This window comes from Myotis yumanensis, unplaced genomic scaffold (assembly GCF_028538775.1).
Source record: "Myotis yumanensis isolate MYYU_CA2020_CCGP unplaced genomic scaffold, mMyoYum1.0.hap1 SCAF_5, whole genome shotgun sequence".
Lineage (NCBI taxonomy): Eukaryota > Metazoa > Chordata > Mammalia > Chiroptera > Vespertilionidae > Myotis > Myotis yumanensis.
In genome coordinates this window covers 46602996-46619814 of record NW_027223756.1, presented here as the reverse complement: position 1 = coordinate 46619814, position 16819 = coordinate 46602996, and positions in this window count along the sequence as shown.

The following is a 16819-nucleotide window of genomic DNA, read 5'->3' as shown; positions in this document are numbered from 1 at the left end:
ACTGTTGTCAATTAGATTATAACTACAAGTACACAAAAATATGCATAGTTATCTGCACTATAGAAAAGTGCCTTAGCATTGCTCACTGACAATGTCCTTCTTTTAAATAATCACACATGGGTAGTAAAGTCATATAGAACATGATCATTAAGTAATGGTAGATAAATGATTATAAAACTAGTATAAATTGTTTATTTTAAGTCAAAAAGTGAAAAAAGAATGCCAAATAACAGAACATTTTATACAATGTTATCTTTGTATATTAACATTTAATATTTTTGAACTGTCACATCTTTATATACATTGTCTTATGATCTTTCCTTGTTTTGTCATTCAACTTTGTTCATATATTTATTAATATACATGGTACCAAATGCTAATAATAATTATTATGTAGATTTTTTTTCTACAGCTACTACTCACAAAAGTACCAAGAAATAGGTACAATTTCATAATTCTATCTGTGTGCTATTTATGCACACATTACTTTGAAAAAACCCATATAGACAAAATTCAATCTCAAATAATACTGTAAAAGTTAAAAAAAAATTGAATTAAAAAAGCAATGTCTGATACACAGGGTTGATTGAAAGTCTGAAAAGGATTTTAGCCACTTGAAAAATCTTTTTCTTTTTATATTAGTTCTATGAAATAGCTAGTGATTATATTTTTAGAAGTGGCTTATTCTTTTGACCAGCTGTATGAAAGATAAAAAAAGAGTGACTCAATCTCTTCAACAAATTTCTTTTGATTCAAACTCGTGGCTTATCTGGCCATTCCATCTAAATCTTCCCCCTACTGCACTATTGCTTCATTTCTCTTTCTGTCCGTGTCTCTGGAGATGAGTTGCTACATCAGTAACCTTTATTTAAAGGATTGTGTCATTTTTTTACGTGAGAGCAAGAAGGAACTTTTTCTAAAACCTTGCTTCTTTTTCTTGCATTAATATCAGCTTAAGTCATGCTGATACTTAAGGGCTGATGTAAGAACTATCAGTTCTGTGCATACTGACGCCTCTGATCTCCTTGCTCCTCTGACCTGCTCAGTAACAGAAATAATTCTTTGAATTTATGTAGACTATGGCATATGAAAGAATTTCACATTTTAAAAAGCTTTATCCTAATAATCATACTGAGAGAATTATTTCTCTTGCCCTGATTTAATTTGTCTTCCTTCTTTTTTCCTTCATTCAGATTATCCTTAAATTAAAAAGGTCATTTAATCATATTTATTTCCTATGTTGTATTAAAATGTTTTTGGAAAAAGAATCTGACCCAAAATAGAAACCAATTATTTTTATTTCTAGCTCAGGAAATAGAGACTCAGGGAGTGAAAATGGTATCCCCTGGGGCATGTGTATTTATTTATTTTATATTTATTTTTGTTTATTATATTGTCCAAGCTGGCCCTCTACATTTTTTAAATATTTCTTTTGCAAGATGTTCTCTCTTCACTAAAAGAAAGAATAAATTTACTCTGAGTAAATATATCTGGTTGAATTTAAAATTAGTGTTAATTTTCAATAACTATTCCATATCTCCATCTCAGTGCTTCTGTAATATTTTTTCTTATTAATATCTAATTACTATCTTCTGACATCTGGTCTTTCATTCTCATGAATAGTAATCTCAAATTTTTTTTGATTGTGCAACCAATACTTAAATATCATGTATTGCACTCTCAATATATTTATATGTACTTTTTTATATGTTTGCTAAATTAGTATGATACAAATACATTTATACATTATAAGGCATATTACTGGCTCAATTCAGCTACACGTTACTCTGCTTTTTGTTGTTGTTAATCCACACCCAAGGATACTTTTTTCATTGATTTTTTTTTTTAGAAAGAGTGGAGGAATGGGGAGAGATAAAGAGAAGGAAACATTGATGTGCAAGAGACACATTGATCGGTTGCCTCTGGTCTGACAGACCCTTGACTGGAATGGCCCCGAGACCCTTCAGTCCACAGGCCAACAGTAACTACTGAGCACAACTGGCTAGCAGTTTCTCTGCTCTTTTATCCTAGGCTATGACTAGAGTGACTATTCCAGAAAATATTTCACTTGTGGTAATGCACCTGTATAGTCTTCACATCAATCTGAATTTTCTGCACTTTTTAGCATTAATTATTTTTGTGTTCCTGCTATGTTTTAAATTTCTGAAGCTTTTATTTCAAAGATTCACCACTGTCCTCAAATCCTCTTTCTCACTCACTCTTCCTCCTTTCTCTGTTGAAAACCTTGCCTACTTCTTCACAGGAAAAATGGAGTCCATTATGCAGGGTGGGGCAACAGGTTTAAAATTATTCATATGGAAAACAATATGATAATTAATAAATAATAACAAGAATAAACTGTGTTTCATATACTTACAGCTATAGACCTACTTTTACCCCACCCTCACCTTTAATTTACCCATTTGTGAGTATTCATTGTGTGCCTGTCTGTTGAGAATATTGCAGTGGAAAAGTTGTCCTGGGTCCTTACATTTAGAGGAAGACTTTCTCCGTTTTCCATTATAAGTGACTTTAGCTGGCACATTCCGTTTAATGGTGATTATGGATGCGGGGTGCCATAATTGATATTTTAAATTTTATCTTTAATTTCTGGCATTTTATACAAATAATCTATATTAGTTGTGCGATTCTTAAAAATCTTGGAGAAATAGAAATTAATGGCTAATGTATAAAACCAAATAGGTATAGAACACTAACGGGCTGACCGGCAGACCCTGAACAACAGATGAATGGATTACTCTGACACACTTTTCCGTGAAAGAGAGGCTAAGGGGCTGTTTTGCTTGAGGAGCAAATAGCTCTGTTTGCCTGCCTCCTTAGGCTTTTATTGTCACAACACCTTGAACTAAAATTAACTATTAGATACTATCAGTAGGGTAAGCATCCTGGAGAAAGCACACGCATCCTTTAAGCAAGGACATGTCTAAGTAAGCATTCGGGGGCTCAGACTTGTTTGGAAAAGTCAAGGCAGGGGCAGGCGCCTTCAGCCAACTCCTGTCCTATGCCTCCCCACAGAATACTATGCTAAGTATTTTGTTTAACCCCAGTCACATACTCATGATGGTTTGGTGATCACTACATAGACAAAAAGTGTATTATGATGAGGTTTACAAAGATTAAGTAACTAGCTCAAGTTCAAGCATCCAGTAAGGATGTGGGCCTGCAGTATAAATAAAGGAAAATCTGGCCAAGAAGTACCTATAATTAATCTTACAAGAATAAGAATTTCTTAGTTATCACAGCATTTCTAAAATAAATTTGCCTGGCTGTTGTGCCTTGGTGGTTGAGCATTGATCTATGAGCCAGGAAGTCATGGTTTGATTTCCAGTCAGGGCACATGCCCGGGTAGCGGCCTTGATCCCCAGTGGGGGGCATGAAGGAAGCAGCAGACTAGTGATTCTCTCTCATCATTGATGTTTTCATATCTCTCTCTCTCTCTCTCTCCCTCCCTCGCTCCCTCCCCCTCTTCCTTCCTCTATGAAATTAGTAAAAATATATTTTTTAAAAATAAAAATGTATCCTTAGCTGTATCTTCTAAAAAGTTAATGCTAAACAATCTCTCCCACTATCATGGCTTACAGAGGCACTTAAAAGTAAGAACAAATCTTTGATGTGTTTGTTCTCAAAGGCTGAACAAGATATTGTCACTATTTGCTCCCACGGACCTCATGTAGAATGGCTGTTTGCTAGACTCTGAACTCCAGCCACGTAGCTCTTTGCTATGTTTGTTCAATGAATCCAGCATGAGCTCTTCTATGTCATCTTTTTGCATGTGATGTCCTTAGAAAAATCTTCACAACCTCTTGTCCCTATCCTGCTTTACATATTGAGCACCGTTAAATCCATTGACATGATTATAAGGTACAAAAATATTTCAGTTAATCTTTTTATTCTGAGATAATTGTAGATTCCCATGAAGTTCTAAGAAATAACACAGAAATATTCTGTCCACCCTTCATCTTGGTCCCTCCAATGGTAACATTTTGCAAAAACCAAGAAATTAACATCGATACTCCACATTATTCAATTTTCATCAGATTTATATACATGCATTTGTTTGTGTATATTTCTATAGAATTTTGTGATAGGTAGTCATGTAACTATTTCCATTGACAACATACAGAACAATTGCATCGCAAGGATTCCTTATTACACATTTTTTATAGTCACAGCCCCCTTCCTTTCTCCTTCCTTCACAACTCCTGGCAACCATTAAACATTCTCCATCTCTACGATATTGTCATTTCAAGGAAATTATAGAAATGGAACTTATGTGTGCTTTAAATTTTTCTTTCTTTATCTTTTTTTTGGTAAAACACTTTTTTATTTTTAAGACTCCTTTAGATTTACAGAAAAATTATAAAGATGGTTTAGAGCAGGGGTCCTCAAACTATGGCCCACGGGCCACATGCAAATACAAATATTGTATTTGTTCCCGTTTTGATTTTTTACTTCAAAATAAGATATGTGCAGTGTGCATAGAAATTTGTTCATAGTTTTTTTTTTTAAACTATAGTCCGGCCCTCCAACGGTCTGAGGGACAGTGAACTGGCCCCCTGTTTAAAAAGTTTGAGGACCCCTGGTTTAGAGTGTTTCAGTATCTCCTATGATTAACAAAACATTCATGTTCTCTGGATTAAAGACCCAAGAGTGACATTTCTGGGTCATATTGTTAGTGCATGCTTGGATCCATATGACCCTAGCAAAATGTTTTCCAGAGTGTCTGTACCATTTTACTTTTCCTTCCCATGAGTAAGGTATGAGTAATCCAGTTTCTTCCTATCCTTGTCAGCATTTTGTATTATTTTTAGGCCATTTTATAGATGCCTGGTGATATTTTATTTCAGTTTTACAATAAGATTTTATCTACTATTGAGAAATAAAGGAGGAAGGTTAGAAGGAGAGCAGGAGAGAGAGAGAACTCACGCAACACACACACACACACACACACACACACACACCCCCATAATCAAAGACATTCTACTGATTATGAGTTACATCCTGAGTTCAGAAATGTTAGACCTGACAGAAAAAAAGTTCCTCCATGATATCGTACATAAAAAGCCACTTTCTCACAAAAAGCTTTTCTGATCCTACAGGCTTGATGAGGTCACCTGCCTACATGTCTAGCAGCTCCCTTTTACTCTCTCCATAGTGTTAGTAATGCCTTGTGGTCGCATCACCAAGTATCTAGTTCACGTGCCCTTTTCCTCACTAGACCCTGTGCTCCACAAGGGCAGAGACCGCATCTGCTTTGTTTACCACAGTCTCTCCCACACCTACTCCAGGTTCTGCTTTAGAGCTGTTCAAAAAATCATGTTAAATGAATACATAGACATTTTTTTCATGAATTAAAGCATGTTTTCAATCAAGTACTTTAATCTCCTTAAAGTTCTATTCACTTGTTTATAATACAGAAAATTAACTTAGATAAATTCTAAGACTCTAGACTTCCAAATGCAGAGGAAGGTGATACGAAGATAAAGATATAAAGAGATGATTTTTATTTTCAAACTCAATAGTATTAAAGAAAAATGCAATTTAAAGTTATCAATAAAGTATACCTTCTCCATATAGTTTTAAAAGCAAGGTTAAGCATTTTTTTCCTTTTAAAAAAATTATCCCAATCCCCGTACTTAACGTGGTCAAATCTATCAGCATATCTTTAAGTTGGTCTGTCTTCCCAGGAGGCTTCAGTCTCTGCGTATTTTGTGGAAGGAGACTGTGGTTCCTGCTGTCTTTATATCCATCTAGAAACTAAGATTATATTAGAGACATAAAAAAGATAGCATCCAAAAATATTTGGTCTGTTGGGCTCTACCAACAAGGAACAACTTGTCAAAACAGTGATTTTGAATTTTATTAGTTATTGACCTATAATTTAACATATCTCAGAATCGCTCTTAAATACTTATGTCATTCCAAATTTCAGTATATTTATTGAAAACAGTTTTATGACATAAATTTATTGGAAAAATCTATGACTAGAGGAATAAAATAAATTATGTGCCATGGTACAGGATAGCCAATTTATGAAAATCTAATGTGCTTGACATGTCTCCAATGAAAGAGAATGTAATAAATCATATTCAATGTAAAATATTAATAAGTGGCACCTATGTAGTTTTTGATAGGAAAGTAAACTAAAATCATAGTAAAAGGGCATGGGTAGTGATGAGGGCATTTTCAAATTAAATAGAAAATATTCTTCAAACACTTTCTAGTATGTACAAGCATTTTAAAATCATTTTTGTGCCATCATTGCAGAGTTTTATAGAAAGATTGATGGAGCATAATTTAATCTTTATATATAGATATTATTAGAAGGTAAATGGAAAATTTTACTAGTTTATATGAACAATGTAAATAGTGTAACTGGATAATTCAAGCCCAATCACTTGATATTTAAGTAAATAACAATTTAAGTGCCATTTTTCTTTCTTTTCAATTTTGACTTAGGAAGTCCTGATGCATTCATCCATCCCTCACAGTCCATTTTTTCTTCCTTACTTTAGCTTTTCAAATAGGATGTCACTTGTCTACAACCTACATCCCTAGCCTATCCTTACTGGTATATGACTACATGGGGTCCAACTGGATGCAAGTAGAAGGTATATAGAGCTTCTAAGTCACAGCTTCAAAGAACATTGCCCTTGGGTCTCTTTGTTGCCACTAATGGGGAAATAATGGTTTATCTATCATAAAGAAAATGGAAGAGTTAAATAAGTTAATTTATATAGAATGAAATCAGATATTAATAGTTACTACATTATTATCCAGATATTAGTTATTGATGTTTTTGTTTCTATGAAAAATTGTTAAATAAAAATGTTAAATTAGTTATTTCAAGGAAAATATAAAAGGAACAAGGCCAGAATTTCCTGTGCATTATAAAATGTGTTTCAAAATTTTTTTTTTTTTTATTTTTCGCTTAAAGTATTACAAAGGGTATTACATAAGTGTCCTTTTTTCCCCCCCGCCCTTGACAAACCCCTACCCTCCCTTACCCCCCAGTGTCTTATGTCCATTAGTTATGCTTATATGCATGCATACAAGTCCTTCGGTTGATCTCTTACTCCCCTCCCTCCTGCCCCCCAACTCTCTCTGGCCTTCCCACTGCAGTTTGACAATCAGTTTGAGGCAGCTCTGCCTCTGTATCTATTATTGTTCAAAAGTTTGTAATGGTCTTTATTATCCATGAATGAGTGAGATCATGTGGTATTTTTCCTTCATTGACTGGCTTGTTTCACTTAGCATAATGCTCTCCAGTTCCATCCATGATGTTGCAAATGGTAGGAGTTCCTTCTTTTTAACAGCAGCATAGTATTCCATCGTGTAGATGTACCACAGTTTTCTAATCCATTCATCTACTGATGGGCACTTAGGCTGTTTCCAGATCTTAGCTATGGTGAATTGTGCTGCTATGAACATCTGGGTGCATATATCCTTTCTGATTGGTGTTTCTGGTTTCTTGGGATATATTCCTAGAAGTGGGATCACAGGGTCAAATGGGAGTTCCATTTCCAATTTTTTGAGGAACCTCCATACTGCCTTCCATAGTGGCTGGACCAGTCTGCATTCCCACCAGCAGTGCACAAGTGTTCCTTTTTCTCCACATCCTCTCCAGCACTTGTCGTTTGTTGATTTGTTGATGATGGCCATTCTGACAGGTGTGAGATGGTACCTCGTTGTTTTGATTTGCATCTCTCGGATGATTAGTGACTTTGAGCATGTTTTCATATGTCTCTTGGCTTTCTGAATGTCCTCTTTTGAAAGGTGTCTATTTAGATCCTTTGCCCATTTTTTGATTGGATTGTTTATCTTCTTTTTGTTAAGTTGTATGAGTTCCCTATAAATTTTGGAGATTAAGCCCTTATCAGATATGACGTTGGCAAATATGTTTTCCCACGAGGTGGGTTTTCTTGTTGTTTTGTTGATGGTTTCTTTTGCTGTGCAGAAGCTTTTTATTTTGATGTAGTCCCATTTGTTCAGTTTCTCTTTAGTTTCAACTGCCCTAGGAGCTGTATCAGTGAAGAAATTGTTTTGGCATATGTCTGAGATTTTGCTGCCTTTGTATTCTTCTAGAATTTTTATGGTTTCCTGTCGTACATTTAAGTCCTTTATCCATTTTGAGTTTATTCTTGTGTATGGTGTAAGTTGGTGGTCTAGTTTCATTTTCTTGCATATATCTGTCCAATTTTCCCAACACCATTTATTGAAGAGACTATCTTGGCTCCATTGTATGTTCATGCCTCCTTTGTCAAAAATTAATTGAGCATATTGGTTCGGGCTAATTTCTGGACTCTCTATTCTATTCCACTGATCTATATGTCTGTTCTTGTGCCAGTACCAGGCAGTTTTGAGAACAGTGGCTTTGTAATACAGCTTGATATCTGGCATTGAGATCCCACCTACTTTGTTTTTTCTCAGGATCGCTGCAGCTATTCGGGGTCTTTTTTTATTCCAGATGAATTTTTGGAGAGTTCGTTCTAGATCCTTGAAGAAGGCCATTGGTATTTTAATGGGAAGTGCGTTGAATGTATAGATTGCTTTGGGTAATATGGACATTTTAATGATGTTGATTCTACCAATCCAAGAACATGGTATGTTCTTCCATCTGTTTATGTCTTCCTCTATCTCTTTTTTCAACGTCCTATAGTTTTCTGAGTAGAGGTCTTTTACCTCTTTAGTTAAGTTTATTCCTAGGTATCTTAATTTTTGGGGTGCGATGGTAAATGGGATTGTTTTTATAATCTCTCTTTCTGAAAGTTCACTATTGGTATATAGAAATGCCTCGGATTTCTTGGGGTTAATTTTGTATCCTGCTACATTGCCAAATTCATGTATTAAGTCTAGTAGCTTTTGGATGGAGTCTCTAGGGTTTTGTATGTATAATATCATGTCATCTGCAAATAAGGACAGTTTTACTTCCTCTTTTCCAATTTGGATGCCTTTTATTTCTTCTTCTTGCCTAATTGCAATGGCTAATACTTCCAGTACTATGTTGAACAGGAGTGGTGAGAGTGGGCATCCCTGTCTTGTTCCTGTTCTTAGGGGAAATGGTGTTAGTTTTTGTCCATTGAGTATGATGTTGGCTGTGGGCCTGTCATATATGGCTTTTATTATGTTGAGGTATGATCCTTCTATTCCCACCTTTCTGAGAGTTTTTATCAAAAATGGGTGTTGGATTTTGTCGAATGCTTTTTCTGCATCAATTGATATGACCATGTGGTTTTTTTCTTTCAATTTGTTTATGTGATGTATCACATTTATTGATTTACGGATGTTGTACCATCCTTGCATCTCTGGGATAAATCCTACTTGGTCATGGTGTATGATCCTTCTGATGTACTGCTGGATCCGATTTGCTAAGATTTTGTTGAGGATTTTGGCATCTATGTTCATGAGGGATATTGGCCTGTAATTCTCTTTCATTGTGATGTCTTTACCTGGTTTTGGTATTAGGGTGATGCTGGCTTCATAGAATGAGCTTGGAAGCGTTCCTTCCTCTTGAATTTTTTGTAGTAGTCTGAGGAGGGTAGGTTTTAGTTCTTCCTTGAATGTTTGGTAGAACTCCCCTGTGAAGCCGTCTGGCCCTGGGCTTTTGTTTGCTGGAAGCTTTCTGATGACTGCTTCAATTTCTTCCATAGTTATTGGCCTATTGAGGTTTTTAGATTCTTCCTGATTGAGTTTTGGAATGTTGTATTTTTCTAGGAATTTGTCCATTTCCTCCAGGTTGTCTAGTTTGTTGGAGTAGAGTTGCCCGTAGTATTGTTTAACAATCATTTGTATTTCTGTGGGGTCTGTTGTTATTTCGCCTCTATCATTTCTGATTTGGTTTATTTGGGACCTCTCTCTTTGCTTCTTGGTGAGCCTGGCTAGGGGTTTGTCAATCTTGTTTATCCTTTCAAAGAACCAGCTCTTGGTTTCATTGATTTTCTGTATTGTTTTTTTGGTCTCTATTTCATTGATTTCTGCTCTAATCTTTATTATCTCCTTCCTTCTGCTCACTCTGGGGTTTTCTTGTTGCTCTCTTTCTAATTCTTTGAGTTGTAGAGTTAGATGATTGACTACCATTTTTTCTTGTTTTTTGAGATAGGCCTGTAGAGCTATAAACTTTCCTCTCAGGACTGCTTTCATTGTGTCCCAGAGGTTTTGGATTGTTGTGTTTTCATTGTCATTAGTGTCCAGGATGTTTTTAATTTCTTCTTTGATGTCATCGGTAACCCAATCAATATTTAATAACATGCTATTCAGCTTCCAAGTGTTTGAGTATTTTGGGTTGTTTTTATTGTAGTTTATTTCTAACATTATACCATCGTGGTCTGCGAAGAAGCTTTTTATGATTTCAATCTTCTTGAATTTGTGGAGACTTTGCTTGTGACCCAATATGTGGTCTATTTTTGAATATGTCCCATGAGCACCTGAGAGGAATGTATATTCTGCAGGTGTGGGGTGAAGTGTTCTGAAGATGTCAATTAAGTCCATCTGATCTAGTGAGTCATTTAGGATTGCTGTTTCTTTGCTGAGTTTTTGTCTAGCGGATTTATCCAGTGATGTCAGTGGTGTATTAAAGTCCCCTACTATGATTGTATTGTTGTTGATCTCTCCCCTGATATCTTCCAGAAGTTTTCTTATGTATGTGGGTGCTCCTGCATTGGGTGCATATATGTTTACCAGGGTTATATCTTCTTGTTGTATTGATCCCTTTAGTATTATGAAGTGGCCTTCCTTATCTCTGGTTATGGCCTTCACTTTGAGATGTATTTTGTCAGATATAAGTATTGCTACCCCAGCTTTCTTTTCCTTTCCATTTGCGTGAAAGATATTTTTCCATCCCTTCACTTTCAGTCTGTGTGAGTCCCTTCTAATGAGGTGGGTCTCTTGTAGACAGCAGATGTATGGGTCATGTTTTTTTATCCATTCAGCCACTCGATGTCTTTTGGTTGGAGCATTTAGTCCATTTCATTTAAAGTTATTATTGAAAGGTACTTGTTTGTAGCCATTTCTTTTTGTGTGTGTGTGTGTGGCTGTTTTCTTTCTGAGCTTGATATTTCTTCTTTTTACACTAGTCCCTTTAGCATTTCTTGCATGGCTGGCTTGGTGGTGATAAACTCCCTTAGCCCTTTTTTGTCTGTGAAGCTTCTTATTTCCCCTTCAATTTTGAATGATAGCCTTGCTGGATAGAGTATTCTTGGATTCAGTCCTTTGCTTTGCATCACTTTGTAGGTTTCCGTCCATTCTTTTCTGGCCTGATGTGTTTCTGTTGAGAAATCATTTGATAATCTAATGGGAGATCCCTTGTATGTTACTTTCCGTCTCTCTCTTGCAGCCTGTAAGATTCTCTCTTTATCCTGAACAGTTGCCATGGTAATTATGATGTGTCTTGGTGTGGGTCTTTTCGGGTTCACCTTGTTTGGGACTCTCTGGGCTTGTGTGACTTTTTTCTTCCCCACCTCAGGGAAGTTTTCTGATATTATTTCTTCGAATAGGTTTTCTAATCCATGTTCATCTTTCTGTTGTTCTGGCACCCCTATTATTCGTATGTTGTTTCGTTTCATGTTGTCCCAAAGCTCCCTTAGGCTCTCCTCCTGTCTTTTAATTTTTTTCTCCATTTGCCGTACAGTTTGAGTGTGTTTTGCTTCCTTGTCTTCTAATTCACTAATTCGGTCCTCCGCTTCTCCCAGTCTACTGTTGATACTTTCAATGGAGTTTTTTATTGAAGCTATGTCACTCTTCATTTCTTCTTGGGACTTACTTAAGTTGTTGATTTTTTCATCTGTTTCTTCTAGCTTCTTGCATAAGTAGTTGAGTTTTTCATCTGTTTCTTCTTGCTTCTTGAACATCTGGTGCATGTACTCTAGGAACCTTATTCTGAATTCTTTTTCCGTCATGTTGCATATCTCTGTCTCACTTAGCTGCTTTTCTGGCGAGTCCTCCTTTTCTTTCCTTTGGGGGTTTCTTTGCCTACCCATGTTTGATCTCGCTGACATATGTAGATGTTGAGATGTTCAGTGGCTGCTCCCTGGGTGGCAGGGGCTCCTTGGGTTGTGGTTGCTGCTCAGACGGTTGCGGTAGCAGCTGCTTTCCAGTTGGCAGCAGCTCCTCTGGTGGGTGTTGTTCACAGCTGTGTTGGCTCTTCTGGCTGGTGGGGGGAGGCTTCACGTACAGCTGCTGTTCCACAGACAGAGGGTGTGGTGATCAGGAGGCTGTGGTGATCAGGAGGCTGCGGTGATCAGGGGGCTGCTGTTGCTTGGATCTGCGGTCTGGGAAACGCTCCTCTCTTACCAGCACTGCATGGTCTGGGAAACGCTCCTCTCTTATGGGCACTGCATGGTCTGATCAGTTCCTCAGGATGCCCCCTTTAGTCTCAGTTCTCCGCAATCACAAAATCCAAATCTCAAATCTCCTGGCGCCAGCAAACCCGCAGAACTCCTTACCCTGGTCAGGGTCTGTGTCTGTCCCAAGAGACGCGGCTGTCTGCCATGCGGTCTCCCTCCGACCCTCTGGGCTCAGGTCTGGCAAACTTTCCTGCCCAGATCCCTGGTTTTTAACCTTTCCAGGGGAGGTCTGCCCTTCCCGGCTGCAAACCGTCTCACCAGCTGAGTAAATTTGCCAATTCGGGGTGGGTGTTATTAGTTTCAGCTGCTTACTCCGTTTGCTCCGGGACAAGACCTGGGACGCGTCTGCCTATATCGCCGCCATCTTCGAGCTACAATCGTGTTTCAAAATTTGACTCTGAATGTCCTGATAGCCAAAACAAAAGTAAGAAAAAAAGAAAAACAAGTAAGAATATGTGGCTAGTTATAAAAATTTCTGTGTCCATGAGAGAATAATGTGCGCTAAGAAAAGACAAGAATATTAAATACCTATATATTAAAGTAATTATTATGGACTTTAAATACATGCATTGTAAGCTCTGCATCTACTTCTGTCCCTCTCTCAGTATAATTTGAAGTGAAATTTCAAAGCTTAATGAGGTGAAATCAGTTCTGTAGGAGTGGATCACAATGGACAGACCTTGTAGCAGAACATGTAACCTTAGTGACCTAGTTTGAATCCAGGTTTGGCCTCAACTATGGATCCGCCAGCAAGTGACTCACCTCAAGCAAATATAAAGCCTTAGACTACCTTGAAAATTGCTCATTCAAATTTATTCAGTGTCCAAGAAAATATGTTACAGGGACTGAGACTATTTGCCTTAGTTATTTATACCAGCTTAATAGCCAAGGTTTCCAGAAAAGTCACAGGAGCAAATTTATCTTCATGATGACAAGGCAAGTTTCTTTTTTTAAAAAAATATATTTTATTGATTTTTTATAGAGAGAAAGGGAAAGGGAGAGGGATAGAGTGTTTGAAACATCGATGAGAGGAATGCTGGGGATGTGCCCACAACTAAGGTACATGCCCTTGACTGGAATCGAACCTGGGACCCTGCAGTCCGCAGGCCGACGCTCTATCCACTGAGCCAAACTGGTTAGGGCAGCAAGTTTCTTATTGCAGGAAGAATCTTCTGTAGAAATAATAAGTCCTCATAGGGAACAGGGGACTTGGAAAGCCTGAAGATGTTGCATTGTTTCTGATTTGTATAGTTGTCTTGGTATTTTCAATTATTTTTTTAAAAAATGTATATAATTTATCTTTGTCAGTTGACATCTTTTCATGAATGTTTTCATCAACCTCAAAGGTTGGTGTTAGAATATGAATTAGCACAAAGACCCAGAACCTAAATATTAGTTTGATTTTGAGGAATTAGGAATAATAACAACAACAAACTTGGGCAAGAAAATTGTATTAGAAAGCTAGGAATGCACCCAACCCATTCTAAGTAAAACCCTATAAGTATTTATTAGTGATGAATGTTTATTTCAGTCGAATTTGACCATCATTTCTCAAGATTTGAAAGAGTCTAGAATACTGGATTAAAAATAAATGGTAGTCCAAAATAGTGATGCGTACATATCTCTTTCAGATTCTAGAGTTCATTGGCTTTAACCAAAGAGGCAGAGATGCCTGAGAATTTCCAACAGAGACTGAAAGCCAGAAGCACCTGACCAGGTATTTGGTAGTTAAGCAAAACAAGAACTAAAACTATGGGTTCATATGTTGGTGTGCATAAATACTTGGATGTTAGTGCTAGAAATGTTGGTGGGACAGGGGACCTCTTCAACCCTATCCTTTCTCTAATAGAAGTTTGTCGTAAGTAAAATGTAAGAGAGCTGAGAAGTCATTTGAATTTAACCATCTCAAAGCTGTGGGGAAAAGAAAAGCAGATTTCAAAGTAAGGAAAATAAATTTTTGAGTATGGAGATTAGTATTAACTGTGTTATAATATGCATGAGTAGCTAATCTCTGTTTTAACAGGGTTTTTTTTCCCAAATAAGATGTGAACATGCAGCTTGATGACTTATGAAACTAATTATATAGTTACTATATTTTTTGTAACCCTACATATAATTTATATGTACACACATATACTTTTTTTAATTTTTAAGAAATTATCTTCAGAGAACAGGACCCCAGAAATGATTTCATACTTGGACCATACTCCTTCTGAGTGCCTAGAGTCAGAAGTACTGAGGTGACAGAATCATCTTGCTAAAACATATACAACAAGCAATTTAACCCCCAAATTTCTCTTTGAATAAGTGAATGTGTGATACACATGGCCAGTTAGGGAGATTCTGAGACTAAATGTTTGCCTAACATCAAAGCAGTTTCACTATTACCACAGGGAGCCCTCATTCTAATGTAACTAGATTGATCTTAAGGAAAGGTGATCAAAGGGTTAACTAGCTTTTCTCCTCCAGGCATGGTTGTGGTTAGGGGAAGATATTTTGCTGCATTCAGGCCAAAAGAGATAAGTTGGGGATGCTGGAAATGAGCCCAGCTTCTCTGATCCTAAGGTCCTTGGGAAAATAACATTTTTCTTTTCTCATCCCCTTGAGGTGTTTTGCTAACCTTCGTTTTTACTGAGCTTTCTGAGGAAGGGAGAGCATCTGGCAAGGCGTTGGATGTCTGTCCCCAACCACCCATGACTACTTTTATTCCTTAGTAAAAAGCACATAGGATTAAATATCTTGAATAGAAAAGGAAAATTATTAAATTGGAAAGAACATCGTTGAAGTTAGTTAGGAGCTCTGACATCACTACTATTGGCCAGGAGCCCTGAGAGAGGCTGATAGTGAAAAATCAGTGAGGATTGGGGCCGTTTCTGGTTCCACAGGAAAGGAGCCTGGAAGTTACTGCTCTGTCCTAACAACAATGGCGAGTCTGAACGGACTGAAAAATCAACAGCTCTTCTTGGATCTGTAGGACAGGGGACGACATAGGGCAACCCACTGTCTCTGAGTCTGGAGAGAGAGATAGACCAGTACAGGGAGTTATGGCTTACCAAGCAGAGATATACAAGCAGACATCACTAGAGAAAGCAGTGCTGGAAAAGGAACATGAACTGGAATTGACAACTGAAATTATGTTCCTCTTGAGAGAACTTTCTTATTTAGTTTTTGTTTTAGTTCTGTCTTAAATGAGTTGTTCTTTTTTTCCCTGAAAGCTCCAGAAATATGTCACTCTTCTCTGTGAGGTACTCAGTATTGTATAAACATCTTACATAGTACCTCCAGTATCCAAAGATACCTAAAAGGATAGACTACAGACTTAACAAAATAATAAAAATAAAAACTACATTGATGTGTAAAAATTTACGAGGTAGTATAATTTTATGGAGTACTATTCTATCTTGATGATTTTATCATCCATAAAATATAAGGTGGAGCCATGGAATGTGATGAGTGGAAAGAGAACACAGAACTAGTGAAGGAATCCTGGATTGTAATCCTGCTCCTATTGGGAAGAATTTAATAGTTGTAGTCTTTACTGTCTTCAGTGGAACATAAGATGATAAAACAAGCCCTGGATGGGTGGCTCGTTTGGTTGCAGTGTCCTCCCATACATCAAAAGGTTTCTGGTTTTATTCCACGTCAGGGCACATACCTAGGTGGTGGGTTTGATGACCAGTCAGGGTGGCATATAGGAGGCAGCTCTCTCACATCAATCTTTCTCTCTTTCTCTTTCCCCTCCTCTCTGTCTAAAAATCAACAAAAACATATCCTGGTAAAACAAAAATATTTTTATTTTCTCCCTGTCTCCAATATGATTTTAATCCCTTTAAGTATACATGTGTTTTAAAAATAGTAGGTCAAATCTCAGAGGGAAGGCGGGGGTGGGTGGGAAGAAATTAACCAAAGAACATGTATGCATATATGACCAAGCCAGGAACACAGACAATAGTGTGGTGAAGGCCTGGGGCCAGGGAGAGAGGGGTGTGTTAGAAGGGATCAAGGGGGGAGGGGGGGTGGAAAGGGGATATATGTAATACTTTGAACAATAAAGATTTTAAAAATTAAATTAAATTAAAAAAGTACTAGGTCCATTTGCAGGCATATTTTAGTTTTAGTTCTGTAAATAATGGCTCAGAGGTGGGGGACCAAATGGGAGATAATTCTGTCTATCAGCTGATACCAAAAAGGAGAGAAATCAAGGAAAGATACCTCCTCCTTCTGAAGCATTTTGCTGATGTTCAGCTTGGTAATTATGCACTGACATTCCTATATATAATTATTTCAAAGATTGTAATAATTTATATAAGGTATTTATAAACACTTTACCTTAAAAAAACCCTCTAAATTTATAATATCCATGTTAATAAATATTTTGCAGATAAAATGTAGTGGGTGCTCTTTAAAAGAGAATTTGACCGTTCTGAGGATACATTTTGAAGGAAAACTTCTTCTTC